This window comes from Ranitomeya imitator, chromosome 1 (assembly GCF_032444005.1).
Source record: "Ranitomeya imitator isolate aRanImi1 chromosome 1, aRanImi1.pri, whole genome shotgun sequence".
Taxonomy (NCBI): Eukaryota; Metazoa; Chordata; class Amphibia; order Anura; family Dendrobatidae; genus Ranitomeya; species Ranitomeya imitator.
Window position 1 is genome coordinate 611887311 of NC_091282.1, and position 18119 is coordinate 611905429.

At 43.8% G+C, this 18119-nt stretch overlaps 1 protein-coding gene across 1 annotated transcript in view; it reads right to left on the reverse strand.

Moving 5' to 3' along the window:
• Positions 1–17512, reverse strand: part of LOC138637357 (uncharacterized) — a 36920-nt gene extending 19408 nt beyond the window's left edge. Inside the window, exons 1-6 of the mRNA XM_069725957.1 lie at positions 17271–17512; positions 13034–13190; positions 12850–12940; positions 11148–11233; positions 10044–10136; positions 1620–2178 (exon numbers count right to left, since the gene is read on the reverse strand). The gene's annotated coding sequence lies outside the window, so the exon portion shown is untranslated. The remainder of the gene's footprint in view (positions 1–1619; positions 2179–10043; positions 10137–11147; positions 11234–12849; positions 12941–13033; positions 13191–17270) is intronic.
• Between the last annotated feature and the right edge of the window lie 607 nt (positions 17513–18119).

Consider the following 18119-nt stretch of genomic DNA (forward strand, 5'->3'; position numbering starts at 1 on the left):
GATTCTGCAAGGGAAAGAGTTCGCAAAATTGCATCCAAAGGGACAACAATGGATGAGGAGGAGATTCTGTCATTTGGAACCGCGACAAACATGATTCCTTTTCTGGAGGATAGAGGGTTCCTCATACTCCGCAAGCCAAGTACGGCCAGGTAGGCTCCACTTTAGCCTGTCAAAGTTTTAGATATGTGACATGACTATGATTAATACTAAACAATATTAGTGTTTAACACTCTGATCCGCCCAACGTCAGGATGGGTCAGGCACTTTTTTCGGCAGATAGGGTTTATGGTTAAGACTGATCCCTGATTTTCGGTCAGATCGGGTCGATGCTTTTTGACTCCCATCTAACTCAGGATCGCTCATCACTATTTGATATGAATGTCCTCTAATCAGGTGGCTTTTTATAATTTACAGGACTGTCCAAGTTGAGGAGGAACAGAGTGACAAAGGACCTGCAGAGGCATCCAAAGAGGAGACTGAAGTTGCTCAAGAAAGCGAGAGGTATGTGTGTGTTATTGAAATCCAGACAAATTGGAGGCAGCACACCATTTGTAGGCCTTTTCACTAAGAACAGTGTGCAACCTCCAATTTATCTGGATTTTGAGGTTTTGTATTTGCCTTGGGGGGGGAGGGTCTGCACCCGGACTCTTTCTTTGTGGCTGATATATAGTGTATGTTGGATATATATACACATATATATTGTTGCATATATAGAGATATATATACACATACAAACACACACACGTATATATTTATATCGTTGCATATGTGTGTGTGTATATATATATATATATATATATATATATATATTTGCATATATATGTGTACACATATTTATATTGTTGCATATATATATATATATATATATATATATATATATATATATATATTATACACACACATTGTTGCATATACATGTGTATAGATATTTATATTGTTGCATATACGTGTGTATAGATATTTATATTGTTGCATATATGTGTGTATAGATATTTATATTGTTGCATATATGTGTGTATAGATATTCATATTGTTGCATATATGTGTAATATATATATATATATATATATACACATACACACACATATATGCGATATATATATATATTGTTGCATATATATGTGTATATATATTTATATTGTTGCATATATATGTGTACATATATTTATATTGTTTATTTTGTTGCATATATGTGTATATAGATTGTTGCATATATATGTGTATATACACACACATACACCAAATACACAAAACATAGGAAAATTATGTCATGGTATATAATCCAAGAGTAGGGATTATTACGGCATATCACTATAGATAATAGAAGGATATATATTAGCTGCAGATCAAATAGATTATATTTGGCTATTAGGGAAAATTGGAGTCCAGCTCAACAGAACTGGATTTTCCTTTTCTTTATATTTTCCCTAATAGCCAAATATAATCTATTTGATCTGCAGCTAATATATATCCTTCTATTATCTATAGCGATATGCCGTAATAATCCCTACTCTCTTGGATTATATACCATGATATAATTTTCCTATTTTTTGTGTATTTCCTATATCTCCTCTACTATATACGTGCAAAATGATATGTTTGGTGTTTGTCATACTAACCTTTTAGAACTGAGGAAGAGGTGCCATCCACCTCAATCCTGATGGAGCAACAGAGCTCACCAGATAGGACTGAAGAAGAGGTGCCATCCACCTCAATCCTGATGGAGCAACAGGGCTCACCAGTTGGTAAAGTTGAGGGATTTGAAGAGGTGATTGTGGGTAGTCCAGCTCTCACAGTTCCTGATATGATGGATCTTCCTTAGGCCAGAGTGATGAAGATGATGACGAGGATGAAGACGATGATGAGGATGAAGACAGTGACGAGGATGGAGATGATGACGAGGATGGAGACAGTGACGAGGATGGAGACAGTGACGAGGATGGAGACAGTGACGAGGATGGAGACAGTGACGAGGATGGAGACAGTGACGAGGATGGAGACAGTGACGAGGATGGAGAGTCGTCTGGTGAGGAATATGCCGTCTCCTCTGATGAGGAGGAATCCGCCGTCCACCCTGAGCAGGAATCCGCCGTCCCTTCTGATGAGCAGGAATCCGATGTCTGCTCTGATGAGGATCTGAACAGGTCAGGAAATATTCAGTCTTTGTTTTCTCATAATCTGTAAATTGAAACACACAAATCTTAACTGTTGTTCTTTCATCCAACATTAGAATTCAAAAGAGAAGATGGACAGGACTGAAACTAAAAATGAAACAAGCTGGCTTATATAAACGGTTTAAAGATGCCGATCCAATCCTTAAAGGTTTTTCTGATTATTTAAATAAAAATTTCTCAGTAAGGAAGGTGAAGCAAGAGGTTGCCAACGTTTCACGCTTCCTATACTATATGAATAAAGACTGTGCGAGTTTGGAGTTCGTGAAGGACATTGTGAAGGCACGGTCTTTCTTTGTCAAGCTGCTGGAAATCGGACTCTCAAGCCAGACGGCGTGCAATTATTTAAAGCATGTTAAGAGATTTGTGCGGTATCAGCTAAGAGAAACCAATTTGGCCTATGAAAATCCGGATCTGTATCGAGCATTTAAAATCTTTAAAAAGGTGGCCAAGGATATCCAGAAAAACCTGGCAAAGCGTGACTCACAGGAGGTGGCTAGCAACAGGCAAGTTATGTGCCTATATGAATTTGTGTACATTTTGTTAGAATCACACTCTTTTGTCCCCAGGGTTTTAACATGGCCATATGTAACCATCATATGTTTTATCCATCTTAGATATGACACATTAACAACAACACATTTGCCAACATCACAGTACTTGAAGATTTTGGATGTGGCCCAGCCATCCTTTTTTAAATCACTCAGGGAGATCCAAAGGAATAGCAAGAAAAGGAAACATCAGTTAAATGTCCTGAACTACCTGGAGGCCATACTGGTATTAAAGCACGGACAACGGCCGGGTGTAGTAAAGAATCTCACAGTAAGTATCCACCTCCTGTGCCTTATTATAATAATCTCAGTTATATAGCGCCAACAGATTCCACAGCACTTTACAATTCAGAGGGGACATCGATACCATGAGGAGTGAGGGTCCTTACATTATCTTCTTACATGATACCTGTCACTTAACCTTCCTCATCTGTCTTCACTCACAGGTTTCAGAATGGGAGAGGAGGAAGCCTCACACATGGAAGGAGCAAGACTTCATAGTCGTCGGGGTGGAGGCGCACAAAACCTCCACACATCAAGTGGCCTGCTTTGCGCTTAGTCCAACTGAAGAAGAAGTAAGATTTCTCAAAGTATCCTTTCCTCATAGAGATGGACTCTGGGATTTTCCATCCTTACCATGTTTGTATTTGCTTTTACAGTGGTTCAAAGTGTATTTAGAGAAAGTGAGACCCCATCTAGTCAAGCCAGACACGCCAAACACCTTCTTCGTATCCTCCACTGGAAAAGCCATCTATAATGTGTCCAATGACATTATGCGTTTCCATGAGAAGTAAGATTTAGAAAGTCTAAAATATTTCTGAAAGTCTGTGTGCGGAGCTATACATTTGTTTGGTTCTCTACATTCCATTCTAGGTTTGAGCTTCCCATTGTCACCAGTAAAATGATCAGGAAGGTGATTGAATCCTGGACCATCTCGAGGCTGAAGGACACAGAAAAACATTTATTTGCCAGGTATCTAGGGCACTCTAATGAAACGGCAGAAAGAAATTATCGCAAAAATACACTGGGAAACGTTTGCGAAGGCCACTTGCTGGTCCTAAGATCCTGGGAGGAAGAAATGCAGGAAGCTGGAGCCAGCACATCAAGGTATTTCATAGTCAAGTTTGCTACAAAGCAGGTCTGAGTTTGTACTTTACAAACACTAAGATTTGATTTGCTTTCTAACACTTCTAAAGGGCTGCAGAAGAGAGTACAAGGGAACCTGCGATTGGACAGTTTGTATACCTTTAATTCAATACTATGATGCCAAGCTAATGGGTGCACTCATTAAAAGCTCTAATAGTAATGATTTTATTTCAGGGCAGGTTTAGATTCTCCACCTGCCATGGAAACGGGGTCAAGGGCAGCCGAGTCCCTGAAAAGAAGCTCCTCAAGGTAATTATGGAACATTCTTTTATACATTAAATGTCTGTCCTTAAGGGAAGGTAACATTTTTGCAATTCTTGACTTTTTTACGGCAAATATTAAACTTTTAATTTGTTTTTCCAATATTGTCATATTTCTTCATTAGAGCAAAATTAATTTAAAAAGTTTGATATATTACACTGAAACACTAGGGGGGGGGGGGGGGGACTACCTGGCCTCTCTCCCCATCCCATGATGATCACACTCTGAACACTGCAGGCTGGCGGTGAGAGGTGTCTTGAGGTTCTTATGGATTTGGGGGAAGAGTATAGAAGTGTTTTTTAAACTCTTCTGAAGAGAGTACTACAGAACCTTTAATTAGATACTACATATACCTTTATTTCAATAACATGATGCCAAGCTAATGGGTGCACTCATTAAAAGCTCTAATAGTCATGTTTTTATTTCAGGGCAGGTTTAGATTCTCCACATGCCATGGAAACGGGGTCAAGGGTGGCCCAGTCGCCAGAAAGGAGCTCCTCAAGGTAATTATGGCACATGCTTCTACACATTGCATGTCTGTCCTTAAAAAGGTGAAATAATCCTGTCCATGTTATTCCAAGGGGAGAGAGTAAGGAGTCCGTTGAAAATATCGGTAGGGTGGGGCGGGAGGTATTTATTGAGATTCTTATGGATTTTTGGGATAGTATAGAAGACTGGTTACATGATTTGGGTGTTTTAAGTCGTCTGCTAACTTCCTATCTATGGTCCCTCTTTAAAGTAAAACTCCACCTTCTCTCCAACAGTGGTTGTTATGCTGGATTCCTTGGTATTGGGGTGTAGGTGGCGCCATCGCTAAGTTGGTGTAGGATCTCAGTGTAATAGGAACGGTCCACGGCCAAGATGACCCCACCTTTGTTCTCTGGCTTAAAGATAACTTGTTCTCTTATAATTGTCTGTTAGGGAATCTTGCCTTGTCCAAAAATGGTCCAACACTGCAGCAACCGCCACCATGTATTGCAGATATCTGCCAACGGTGATGCATGTAAGGTTACTCTTAGTGTTGACATGCTCTAACATCACTATTTGTGTTCCCTTAAAGCACTGAAGAACCCATCACCTCTCGTCGGAAGATGAATCCAGTGGTCCTGCTCAAGCGTTTAGAGGATTTCTAAGGGACAACTGTAGCATTCATTTTGTGGTTTTCATTGTTTTTCTTTTACTATATATTAAAGTCAGTAATGATGTTTTGGTTTGGCAGTGTTGTATTTTCTAAATAATTAAACACTATAACTTTAGCAAATTTGTGAGTCCTTTTCTGCATCTACGTGCTGGGTATGGTATTTTACAGCACCGGTACACGCTTCATCTTCTGAACCATAATTGTTCCTGCAGTTGCTCGTGTGAACGAAGATGAACCATTAAAGGTGTTTCACCACTATGAGAAGAAGGTGACCCTCATCAACGTAGCTAATTATAGGCACCATACACAGATTGTGGAGGGGAAATGTGCCCACACAGACATCTACCAGATAGGGGTATGCGATTATGTCCCCAAAAATTCCTGCAACACTTCAAACCGCTGATCAAGAGGCAATCTAGTTTTATCAGCTCACCTTTCCACGACCTGTGCACAGACTTCCACAGCGCTTTGTAGATGAGTGAAGATTGAATTAAGTCAGTTAGCCCAACATCGGAGGCAAATATCCAAAGATAAAAACTCCTACTGTATTGATGCATTTAAAAGAGGAGATACGATCCATCAAACACGACAAATATAAAATCCAAGAGATTACAATGCTGACAAGATGGGCTTTGAACATTACATCATTGTCATCTCTTGGATTTTATATTTGTCTTGTTAGATGGATCAGATGTAATCTTTTTAATAGATTAATCAAGCATATCCACCTCCGACGCTGGACTAACTGACCTAGTGAAATTTAAACCGCTGATGGTGATCGGTGTGGAGCTGAGGGTGATCGGTGTGGAGCTGCTGCCTCTTCCCCACTGTCAGTAGCCGCAGAGCTTGGAAAAGAAGAAGGATCAGTGCTCAGTACAGAAGTGCTCAGAGTACCCCTTCATTGGCACAGCTTTCCAGCACTTGAAAGCTCAGACAACTATATTAGGCTAGGTTCACACTGTGTTAACAGCAGCCCGTTCAACACATATGTTAACAGGCTGCTGTTAACGCAAGTGCCGACTTATCATATCGCTAGCGCAGATAAAGCATCTGCTAGCTCTATCTGCGCTAGCAGTGACGGACCCGGAAACGCTGCAGCCTGCGTTCCAGGGTCCATCACTCAATGACTGCACATGGCTAGCGCACGCCCATTGTGGGTGTGCGCTAGCGATGCGTCCGACATAGAACTTAATGGCGGTGTTAACGAACTACGTTATGAAAATTTATTATGAAATGTATGTATCCTTCATATAGTTAGACAATGTCCATTTCTAATTGTGCAATACTTAGTATAGCCCCCCCCCCTTAGTATAGTATATTATTATTATTATTATATTTATAGCCCCATTTGTGAGCCCCATCGGGGACAGTGATGATAATGTGTGCAAAAACTGTAAAGCGCTGCCGAATATGTTAGCGCTATATAAAAATAAAGATTATTATAAGTAAAGATTATATAGCACCCAGACTCCTATAATTTGTTTGGACAAAGCTAATCCCCCTAGTGTGTGATTTATACTACAGTGACAACCTCCTTATCAGTCTTTCCTAAATTACAGGACGTGACAACTTTGATCAGTGAAGCAGCAGTTAGCAGACCTTTTGCCTCCAGAGGGGGAAAAAAAAAAAAAAAAAAAAAAAAAACAACAAGGTGCCTGCACTATAGATATAAGAGCAGATCAGAACAACTTAGTATTAGAACTCTTCTAACATATCAAGAATGGCTTCTAGAGGACAATTCACAGAACTTTTTTGCAAGATCTGCAAGACTTTACAGAACAAATTATATAGACATCTGTGCAAGTCCTGCATGAAAACCGCTTCTGAAGAGGAGCGCAACGTCGTCTTGGAGGAAGCCAAAAGAAAAAGGCAGAAGATAATTAAATATTTAACTGCAGTTCCATATGAGTCCCTCAAATTCAACCAGAGCAAGTTTGAAGATCCCGAGGAATTTTTTGCTGATTTTTTGGAGAGACGTGGATGCACAGTCTTAAATAAGCCATCAATAAGGTAAATACTTATCTCCTTCTACCCTTAGGGTATGTGCACACGATGCAGATTTAGTGCAGAATTGCACTGTGAGTTACAGTACAATGTAAATCAATGTGACAAAAAAAAAAAATCTGTGCAGAAAAATCTGTGCAGAAACGCTGCAGATTTCAAAGTTCACGTCACTTCTTTTGTGCAGTTCTGCAGCAGATTTTTCTGCACCATGTGCACATCTTTTTTTTTTCACATTGATTTACATTGTACTGCGCAGAAACTGCATCGAATCTGCAGATGCAGATTTAGAGCAGAAAATTCTGCACCACATTTCCTACATGTGCACATAGCCTTAAATAAAGCTGGGTAGCAGATCTATATGTGTGACAGAAGAAGGTGGAGATCTGGATAGCAGCTATAGATGCATGATACATGGGGTATGTTAAGGGGTTAAGGAAATAGGCATTCATTAAAGACACCTTTTTTTCCTGTGCTGCAAAACTGTTTGTGTTCTACTGAATATGATACAGGAAAGAAATATATCTTGGTACCGTGTTAGCGAGTGGATAGAAAAATATTTAGAATTGAGAGTCCTCAGTGGTTGATACCTTTTAATGGCTAACTGAAAAGATGGTAACAATTTTTTTTTTCCTATACTATGTTGTGCATAAATATGTGATTCTTCAGAATTTGTTTTAGTCTTTGCCTGATGAAGAGACCTGTGTAGTCTCGAAAGCTTGCAATTTGTTACCATCTTTTCAGTTAGCCATTAAAAGGTATCAACCACTGAGGACTCTCAATTCTAAATATTTTTCTACTGAATATGATGCAGTTTTAGCATGCTTCAGCACAGATTAAGGCACTAAAAAGCAGTGTGAACATACCTTTCGTTTAATAAAATAATTACTTAAAATGGTTTACTGCACTGAATGTGTTAGGGTATGAGCACATTGCATTTTCTGACTCAATCTTTGCGAGGAAACATGCAAAAGATGTGTCCAATTTATTCGAATAAAGACATGGATTTGTACACCCAGCTATGGGTGACAACCGCTTTCTTAAAATCAACTTGTCAAGAGACTAGCCAATAGTGTATTAGTGCTCCATGACAGGTAACCTGTCCTACAACACTAAGTTAATGTGATGCTGGGATAGTGGAAAGCTGAGTGACATATACATATGTGATATGTGGCGGATGCGCAGCTGTGATACACAGCATACATGGGCTGCAATAGATGATATTGTAACGGATGCTCAGCTGTTAAACATGTGAAACTGTGGTAAACTTATCATTCATTCTCTGAACTGAAAGACCCTGCATGCCCCTGCTCCATTCCCTAACAGCAATCAGTCTAAATGGTATCGGAGTCATTCATTCTTCGGCATTGATTGTGTAATGAATGTAAACCAATCATGTCAAGCAACAGGTGTACATGGTTTTACTGAATGGAATGGGTATATGAGGATGTTTTTATGTATTGTTCATATGCCTATGACTAAGAACTTTGTTCGAAAGGAGTCAGGCGTTTAGGGGCTGCGTCCGCGCATGATGTTTTTTTCTTGACATGAGAATAAAGTATTGAAGATTTTATGAAGAGACGCCTGGTGCTGGAACTTTTTCCTTTCCTTTTTGCTGTTATCAAGAGACAAGCCAATAATGTATTAGTGCTCCATGACAGGTAACCTGTCCTACAGCACTAAGTTAATGTGATGCTGGGATAGTGGAAAGCAGATATGAATGTCTTTACAAAGTATCAATGCAGATTTAAATTCATCTCCTTAGGGTACCAGATTCTGAAGTCGCCGGCATCAGCGGTGAAACATCTGAGTAAGTTCCATTTACCATTAGGCTTATGTACTGTATTTGTAACAGATGAAATATTATAAGTAGGTATGGGCAGACATATCTATGTGTATATTATTTATTTAATCAGATAACAGGGTACACGGACTCTGTCTGTCTGGATTATCTCATTATCTGGTGAAAACACATGCCAAATCAATGTCTGTTGCATGCATTATTAGGGTAAATTCACAATGGGTGTTTTTGCTGCCTTTTTTTCTTCTACAGCCAAACCCACTTTCTTGGCAGGAAAGAAGCTCTGGCAAAAATGCAGGTTTAGGCACTTTTTTTGGGCTAACTTGTGTCTCTGTCCATCCCTTTTTTGCAGAAAAAAGGCTACAAATAAGGATGCATTTTTGCTGCCTTTTTTCAACACCCATTTAAGGCAATGGGTGAAAAAAGCTGCATAAAACACTGAAAGAAGGGACATGCTCTTTAGTCCAAAAAAAGCAGCCAAGCCCAAAATCGTGATGAAAAAAAAAAACAAAACAAAAAAAAAAACAAAAAAAAAAAAAACAATGTTGAGTGCATGGCATTTCTGAAATCGCATAGGCTTTGCTGGTACTGTAAAAAACAGCTGAAAATTAGCATACAAAAATGCAGCAAAAACACCCACTGTGAACATACCCTTAGGCAATCACTATCCACCTGAACTAGTAACTGCCAGCAGGTATGCAGGGTAGTCCCGGGGGCCGGCCATGCGTCCTCTTTTCCTGGTTGAGTCCTGTGACATATACACACAATGTGTGCTATACATAATGCAGGCAAAACTCTTCTGTGTCTCTATGCTGACTCACCCAGAAAAAAAAAAAAAAAAAAGAAGGAGGGCGGCTAGCCAGTCTCTGGGACCTTAGAAAGCTGGTAAACGGTGTATTTTTGGGTAGCGATGGGTGCGGGTTGGTCTGGCCAAACAAGGTGGATGCCTTCAGTGGGTGGAAAGTCCTCACCTTGTCTCCGGTGATGCAGCATGGGTGTCCCTGCATATGGATAGTGCAGTCAGATAGATCTTGATCAGTGGCATTGCTTGAAGCTCATGGGCCCTGATGAAAAAAATGTTTGACACCAATTATAAGCAAAGAAAACCTCTGCTATGTGCCCTAATGTGTCTACATCTGTTTTAGGTTACACCTGCGAACAAATTTGTTAAAGGCCGGATTGCAACAAAAACACGATTTATCATCTCCTGTGTTGACAACTTTTAAAGAAAATTTACTGAAGACCTATTCAGAGATTACTGTTGAGCACACGGCAAGTTTGATGTGCTGTCAGGTTGCATGTAGTTGATTAATACGCCTTAAAATACTCAAATCCTAATGTATGTCGTGTGCTCCATTTCAGGTAGACAACGTTGCCAGATATCTTTATTATGTGAGCCCTGAGGAAATCACCCTGGATTTTATAAAGGATTTTGATAAGACCATGGCATATTTTGATGAACTATCAAAACTAAAAACAGCAGAAACAACCATGAAAAAATATATAGGGAATGTGCGACAATTTGTACTTTTTATGACTGCTGACCTGGATGAGGAAACCAAAATCCATGCAAAGTCTTTTTTAGAGGGATTAAAAAAAATTGAACAGGAACTCAATGAGAAAAAACCTAAAAGCCTGAAAAGGGGGTAAGTATTGGATAGTAATTGCTTTGTATTTTCTGCAAATTATCAAAGTATTCATACTGACAAGGGCCAACAGCCCAAAACACCGTGTCTGAGAATTGAGATACCGATTTGGCTTTTATCCTAAAGGTACTGTTACACTAAACGACTTACCTAAGATCATGAGCAGCAATACGACCTGGCCGTGATCGTTGGTAAGTCGTTGTGTGGTCGCTGGGGAGTTGTCACACAGACAGCTCTCTCCAGCGACCAACGATCAGACTTCGGCATCCTTGAAACTGTCTTCAACGATGCTGAGGTCCCCGGGTAACCAGGGTAAACATCGTGTTACTAAGCGCAGGGCCACGCTTAGTAACCCGATATTTACCCTGGTTACCATTGTAAAAGTAAAAAAAAACAAAAACAAAAATAAAAAAAACACTACATACTCACATTCTGATGTCTGTCACGTCCCCCGCAGTCAGCTTCCCGCAATGACTGTCAGCGCCGGCCGTACAGCAGAGCACAGCGGTGATGCTCTATATAAAATAATAATAATAATAATTTTTATTTATATAGCGCCAACATATTCCGCAGCGCTTTACAAATTATAGAGGGGACTTGTACAGACAATAGACATTACAGCATAACAGAAATACAGTTCAAAACAGATACCAGGAGGAATGAGGGCCCTGCTCGCAAGCTTACAAACTATGAGGAAAAGGGGAGACACGAGAGGTGGATGGTAACAATTGCTTTAGTTATTCGGACCGGCCATAGTGTAAGGCTCGGGTGTTCATGTAAAGCTGCATGAACCAGTTAACTGCCTAAGTATGTAGCAGTACATAAAATGAATATTAATTATTATTATTATTACTTTTATTGCATCACACATACAGGTTGGACCTCCTGCCACTCACAAATAGAGAATGCTGCAAAATACTACAAGTGTCTAAAAAAGATGTGACCACCATCTTTGACAAGGCAAGATTGGATCAACTAATTACTGACACTGACAAGGCTCTCGTTGGATACTACCTCATGGCACTCCTCATTTTAAGACACAGGCGTAGACCATCGGTACCAAAGGAACTAACAGTAAGCTCCTTACAGTTATCATGCTATTCACAAATATGTCGCTGGCTCATATATAATGTGTTTTCTTTGGATCATAGGTAAAAGAATGGCTGCAAAGGAAGCAGGTAGAAGACAATGATGGACAATCATTCATAGCTGTTTACCCAGGACATGATGTCATTATAATGGACGAAGAGGAGGAGCAGGTAAGTGGTAGAAATCCTGGGAGAAACATTAAGAGTATATATTTCAGTGTTTATATAGAACCATAATCCAATGTTTCACCAACAGCTTTTTAGCATATATTTTGAAAAGATACGGCCAACACTTGAGGAAGCACAATCAACCACCACGCAGCAGTTTTTTCTTTCCCTGACTGGCCAAAAAGTAAAAAATCCCACAAAAGACCTAGTGCGCTTCCATAACAAGTAAGTGGAAAGGGGAAGAAACACAGGGCCTTATCTTTGTAGATAACACAAAAGGGGGGTGGGGGGGACACTACTATGATGGCCATAGAAACCTATCTTTAATTGCTCAGGTAAAGTTAAAGTTGCTCTGTGCTCCGGGCAACTAACTTTTTATTTTCAGTTGTATGGACAGATTTTCAATATAGTCTTAGGCACCCTTTAAAAACAGACTATTGCTCAAAGAGTGTTTGGCAGATCTGCGAGTGCAGCAAAATTGTGGACAATCAGTGCCAGGTTTGTGGCCATGTACAGATGGAACAATAAGTTCATGATTTCACTGCAACCAGAGATCTGCTGAACCATCTTTGAACAATTATCTGTGCATGTAAATGGACCTTTACCCATACTGACCATGTCTCTCTTCTCAGGTTCAACCTGCCCCTTGTAACATGGAAGATGGCAATGTCTGCTTATGAGCGTTGGGCAGATGAGATGCCAAAGGACACTAGATCAAGCACGGATAACTATGTATATTATGGGAAACTTAAGCCCCAACTTTTCACCCCAGATTTGGTTGAGGGAATGAAAAAATTGATGGAAATGAAAGAAAACGAAGGAGAAACATCCGGGTAAGAGTAATATCCAAATACTTAAACAGCCTCACCAACTACCTTCCATAGTATCAGATTTCAGCAATGACTGTATGAGTTCAATGGTCTTGTTCATTCCAGTGATACCCCTGACGTATCCACCATACTCATTCTGAAAATACACCATATGCTAATGTCAAGAGAGGCATTCAAATAGGTCAATCAATCATAAGAGTCCTTGAAAAACCCCTTTAATTTAACTTACCTCTCATTTTCACTTCACAGAAATGTCGCCAAGAGGGCGAGGACCAGCAGTGAAGATCCGAGCAGAGAGAACCAAAGTGGTGATGGAGAGAGCAGCAGCAGCGAGGAACGTGAGGGTCCACGCCATTTCTTGTACCAGAGGCTGACGGACATGTACTCTGTAGGAATCAATACTAAACCACCATCAATAAATCAATGTAAAGAAGTAAACCTGAAACATGCAAAGTTTCTGCGAAATAAATGGATCGGTGATCAGAGAAAATTAAGAGCAGAAGATGCTGCTAGTATGTTTAAGGTTTTTTCCCTTTCTTTTCATTTCCAATCTATGTGCAGTAGATGCCTCTGTTCCAGGCCTATGCTTACAGAAATGGGGGATAGATAGAGATGGGCTACACAATGACTTTGATTAGGGAACGTAATAGGAAGCTTTGAACAAATATGTTTTGAGGGAGAACATACATAGATTTCAGGACAGTAGATATATATCAGGATGGTGGGGAGGGTCATGTACAAGGATGAGGGACACATATACTGATTACTAGATGGTGGCCCGATTCTAACACATCGGGTATTCTATAATATGCATGTCCACATAGTATATTGCCCAGCCACGTAGTATATTGCCCAGCCACGTAGTATATTGCCCAGCCACGTAGTATATTGCCCAGCCACGTAGTATATTGCCCAGCCACGTTGTATATTGCCCAGCCACGTTGTATATTGCCCAGCCACGTTGTATATTGCCCAGCCACGTTGTATATTGCCCAGCCACGTTGTATATTGCCCAGCCACGTTGTATATTGCCCAGCCACGTTGTATATTGCCCAGCCACGTTGTATATTGCCCAGCCACGCAGTATATTGCCCAGCCACGCAGTATATTGCCCAGCCACGTAGTATATTGCCCAGCCACGTAGTATACAGCACAGAGGCACGTAGTATATTGCCCAGCCACATAGTATATTGCCCAGCTACATAGTATACAGCACAGAGGCATGTAGTATATTGCCCAGCCACATAGTATATTGCTCAGCCACGTAGTATACATCACAGAGCTGCTGAGACCAATCAGCGAACAAATAACCGTGACAGAAGGACAGACAGACAGACGGAACTGTCCCTTAGACAATTATGTATATAGATAAGACAGCCACCGGCATTAGAAGACAGGCCCCATTTAACATTAAAAAAAATGTTTTCTCTTTTCCTTCACCAAATTTGGGGTGCATCTTCTAAAGCAAAAACAAAACAAAAAACACGGTATATGTGCTGCTCATCCTAATTTTTTATTTCATATTTAGAATTTTTCAGGAAACCCCCCAACACAAAACGACTGTCAACGTACGTGAAGGAACAGGGATGGAAAACAAATATACCAACCCTACAAGAAGTGGTACATGCTTGGAAACCCCAAACGCAAAGGAGAACGGACCTTACAGAGGAGATCAAAGAGCTTGTGAGGACACAAAAATGGAATGGACTAGTTATAACAGAGGACATCAAAAAAGGTGGGCACACCGTAAAGACCAGCCATGCTTTTAGAAAAGGAGATGTGGTGTGTGATTATCACGGAGAAACTATGGACTCTACAGAAGGGGAAGCATTTCAGAGATCACTGACAGGAATGTCATACCTGTACTTTTTTACACATAAAGGACATAAAATGTGCATTAATTCACACAAAGCACCCTGTGATTGCCACCCTGATATTCCGTCCACTTTTGGACGGATGATAAACCATTCAGGGAAGAATCACAATATCAAGCCGAAGGTTCAGGATTATGGAGAAGGAGAGACCCCAACAATTCTTTTTTATGCCGAGAGAGATCTGAAACCAGGGACAGAACTCTTTTTTGATTATGGAGTCCGAAGAAACGATTTTGGAGAAGGGGCGGATTGTTCATGGCTTGACACATAATATTGTACATGGGCTCCATTCATCCACCTGATCCACTGTTTGTGTGTGTATACTTAATATAGTAGTATTATCTGTGGGTAAAGAAACAGTTATATTATTGTTATTTTTTTCTATAATAAAGCTGTTATTTTACTGTTTAAGTGTGTGTACTAGCACTTAGATACAAGAAAGATATATCTCTTCATCGGGCATAGAATAATTCATGTCCATGGTGCTGTGACCCCATCTCCCCATCGTGACACCCACGGCTGACCCCATACACTGTCCTCACCTGACTCTGCAGGGACCCCGTCTCCCCAACGTGACACCCACAGCTGACCCCATACACTGTCCTCACCTCACCCTGCAGGGACCCCGTCTCCCCACCATGCCCCCCACAGCTGACCCCATACACTGTCCTCACCTCACCCTGCAGGGACCCCGTCTCCCCACCATGCCCCCCACAGCTGACCCCATACACTGTCCTCACCTCACCCTGCAGGGACCCCGTCTCCCCACCATGCCCCCCACAGCTGACCCCATACACTGTCCTCACCTCACCCTGCAGGGACCCCGTCTCCCCACCATGCCCCCCACAGCTGACCCCATACACTGTCCTCACCTCACCCTGCAGGGACCCCGTCTCCCCACCATGCCCCCCACAGCTGACCCCATACACTGTCCTCACCTCACTCTGCAGGGACCCCGTCTCCCCACCATGCCCCCCACAGCTGACCCCATACACTGTCCTCACCTCACCCTGCAGGGACCCCGTCTCCCCACCATGCCCCCCACAGCTGACCCCATACACTGTCCTCACCTCACCCTGCAGGGACCCCGTCTCCCCACCATGCCCCCCACAGCTGACCCCATACACTGTCCTCACCTCACCCTGCAGGGACCCCGTCTCCCCACCATGCCCCCCACAGCTGACCCCATACACTGTCCTCACATCACCCTGCAGGGACCCCGTCTCCCCACCATGCCCCCCACAGCTGACCCCATACACTGTCCTCACCTCACCCTGCAGGGACCCCGTCTCCCCACCATGCCCCCCACAGCTGACCCCATACACTGTCCTCACCTCACCCTGCAGGGACCCCGTCTCCCCACCATGCCCCCCACAGCTGACCCCATACACTGTCCTCACCTCACCCTGCAGGGACCCCGTCTCCCCACCATGCCCCCCACAGCTGACCCCATACACTGTCCTCACCTCACCCTGCAGGGACCCCGTCTCCCCACCATGCCCCCCACAGCTGACCCCATACACTGTCCTCACCTCACCCTGCCCCCCACAGCTGACCCCATACACTGTCCTCACCTCACCCTGCAGGGACCCCGTCTCCCCACCATGCCCCCCACAGCTGACCCCATACACTGTCCTCACCTCACCCTGCAGGGACCCCGTCTCCCCAATGTGACCCCCACAGCTGACCCCATACACTGTCCTCACCTCACCCTGCAGGGACCCCGTCTCCCCACCATGCCCCCCACAGCTGACCCCATACACTGTCCTCACCTCACCCTGCAGGGACCCCGTCTCCCCACCATGCCCCCCACAGCTGACCCCATACACTGTCCTCACCTCACCCTGCAGGGACCCCGTCTCCCCACCATGCCCCCCACAGCTGACCCCATACACTGTCCTCACCTCACCCTGCAGGGACCCCGTCTCCCCACCATGCCCCCCACAGCTGACCCCATACACTGTCCTCACCTCACCCTGCAGGGACCCCGTCTCCCCACCATGCCCCCCACAGCTGACCCCATACACTGTCCTCACCTCACCCTGCCCCCCACAGCTGACCCCATACACTGTCCTCACCTCACCCTGCAGGGACCCCGTCTCCCCACCATGCCCCCCACAGCTGACCCCATACACTGTCCTCACCTCACCCTGCAGGGACCCCGTCTCCCCAACGTGACCCCCACAGCTGACCCCATACACTGTCCTCACCTCACCCTGCAGGGACCCCGTCTCCCCACCATGCCCCCCACAGCTGACCCCATACACTGTCCTCACCTCACCCTGCAGGGACCCCGTCTCCCCAACGTGACCCCCACAGCTGACCCCATACACTGTCCTCACCTCACCCTGCAGGGACCCCGTCTCCCCACCATGCCCCCCACAGCTGACCCCATACACTGTCCTCACCTCACCCTGCAGGGACCCCGTCTCCCCAACGTGACCCCCACAGCTGACCCCATACACTGTCCTCACCTCACCCTGCAGGGACCCCGTCTCCCCACAGCTGACCCCATACATCACTGACCCCGTCTCCCCAACGTGACACCCACAGCTGACCCCATACAGTAAGCATGTGATGGTGGGCACATACCGGCCGGCAGCTCCAAGGTTCAAATTCCGCGCCATGGTTCCTGCAGTCACACGTGGAAAGCAGGGGGCGGGCTCGGAGACAGGTCACACAAAGAGCCCGCCCTTCACTGTTGTCCTCTGCTCTCTGACCCCGTCCACCGGCCAGCAAGTACCGCCCCTCCCCCACCACTGACCGATCTGCAGCACAAGCCAGGTAGATGAAGAGGCCCCAGGGACATAGCGCTGACTCCGCCCACCCAGTGTAGAGGATGGGGATGACAGGCTCCTGACACTCCGCCCCTCCCCTGCCACTGTCCAATGCAAGAGAACACAGCCAGCCGACACTGCACGTCACTGGCCCCGCCCCCCGCACGCCGCACAGCCGGGGGATGATTAAGGGGCAATTATCTATAAATTGTCCCGTCAGTTGTAGAGAAACATAGAGGGGGAATCCAGGACTCATTGAAGATCACAGCAAAAGTATGTCCCGTTACCGTTTGCTATTTATATGGGCACTAGATGGTGGTCCAATTCTAAGTCTGGGTTCAGATTGCGTTAGTGCAATCCGTTTAGCACCTAGAGCTAGCGGATTGCGTTAACACAATGTTTTGTAAAGGGGTCACGTTAAACGTCCTCGGGCGGACCTCAGCCACGTAGTATGTTGCCCAGCCACGTATTACCCAGCCACGTAGTATATAGCCCAGCACAGAGCCACGTAGTAGCACATAGAGACTTAAAAAAAATACATATACTCACTTATAGCCTGTTGAAGTCCTGCTACTCACCCTCCGCCGCCTTTCCCGCTCCTCTGGATGCTCCCGGGACCGCTCCATTGCAAGCGCCAGCTTCCGGTCCCAGGGCTGGTGTGAGC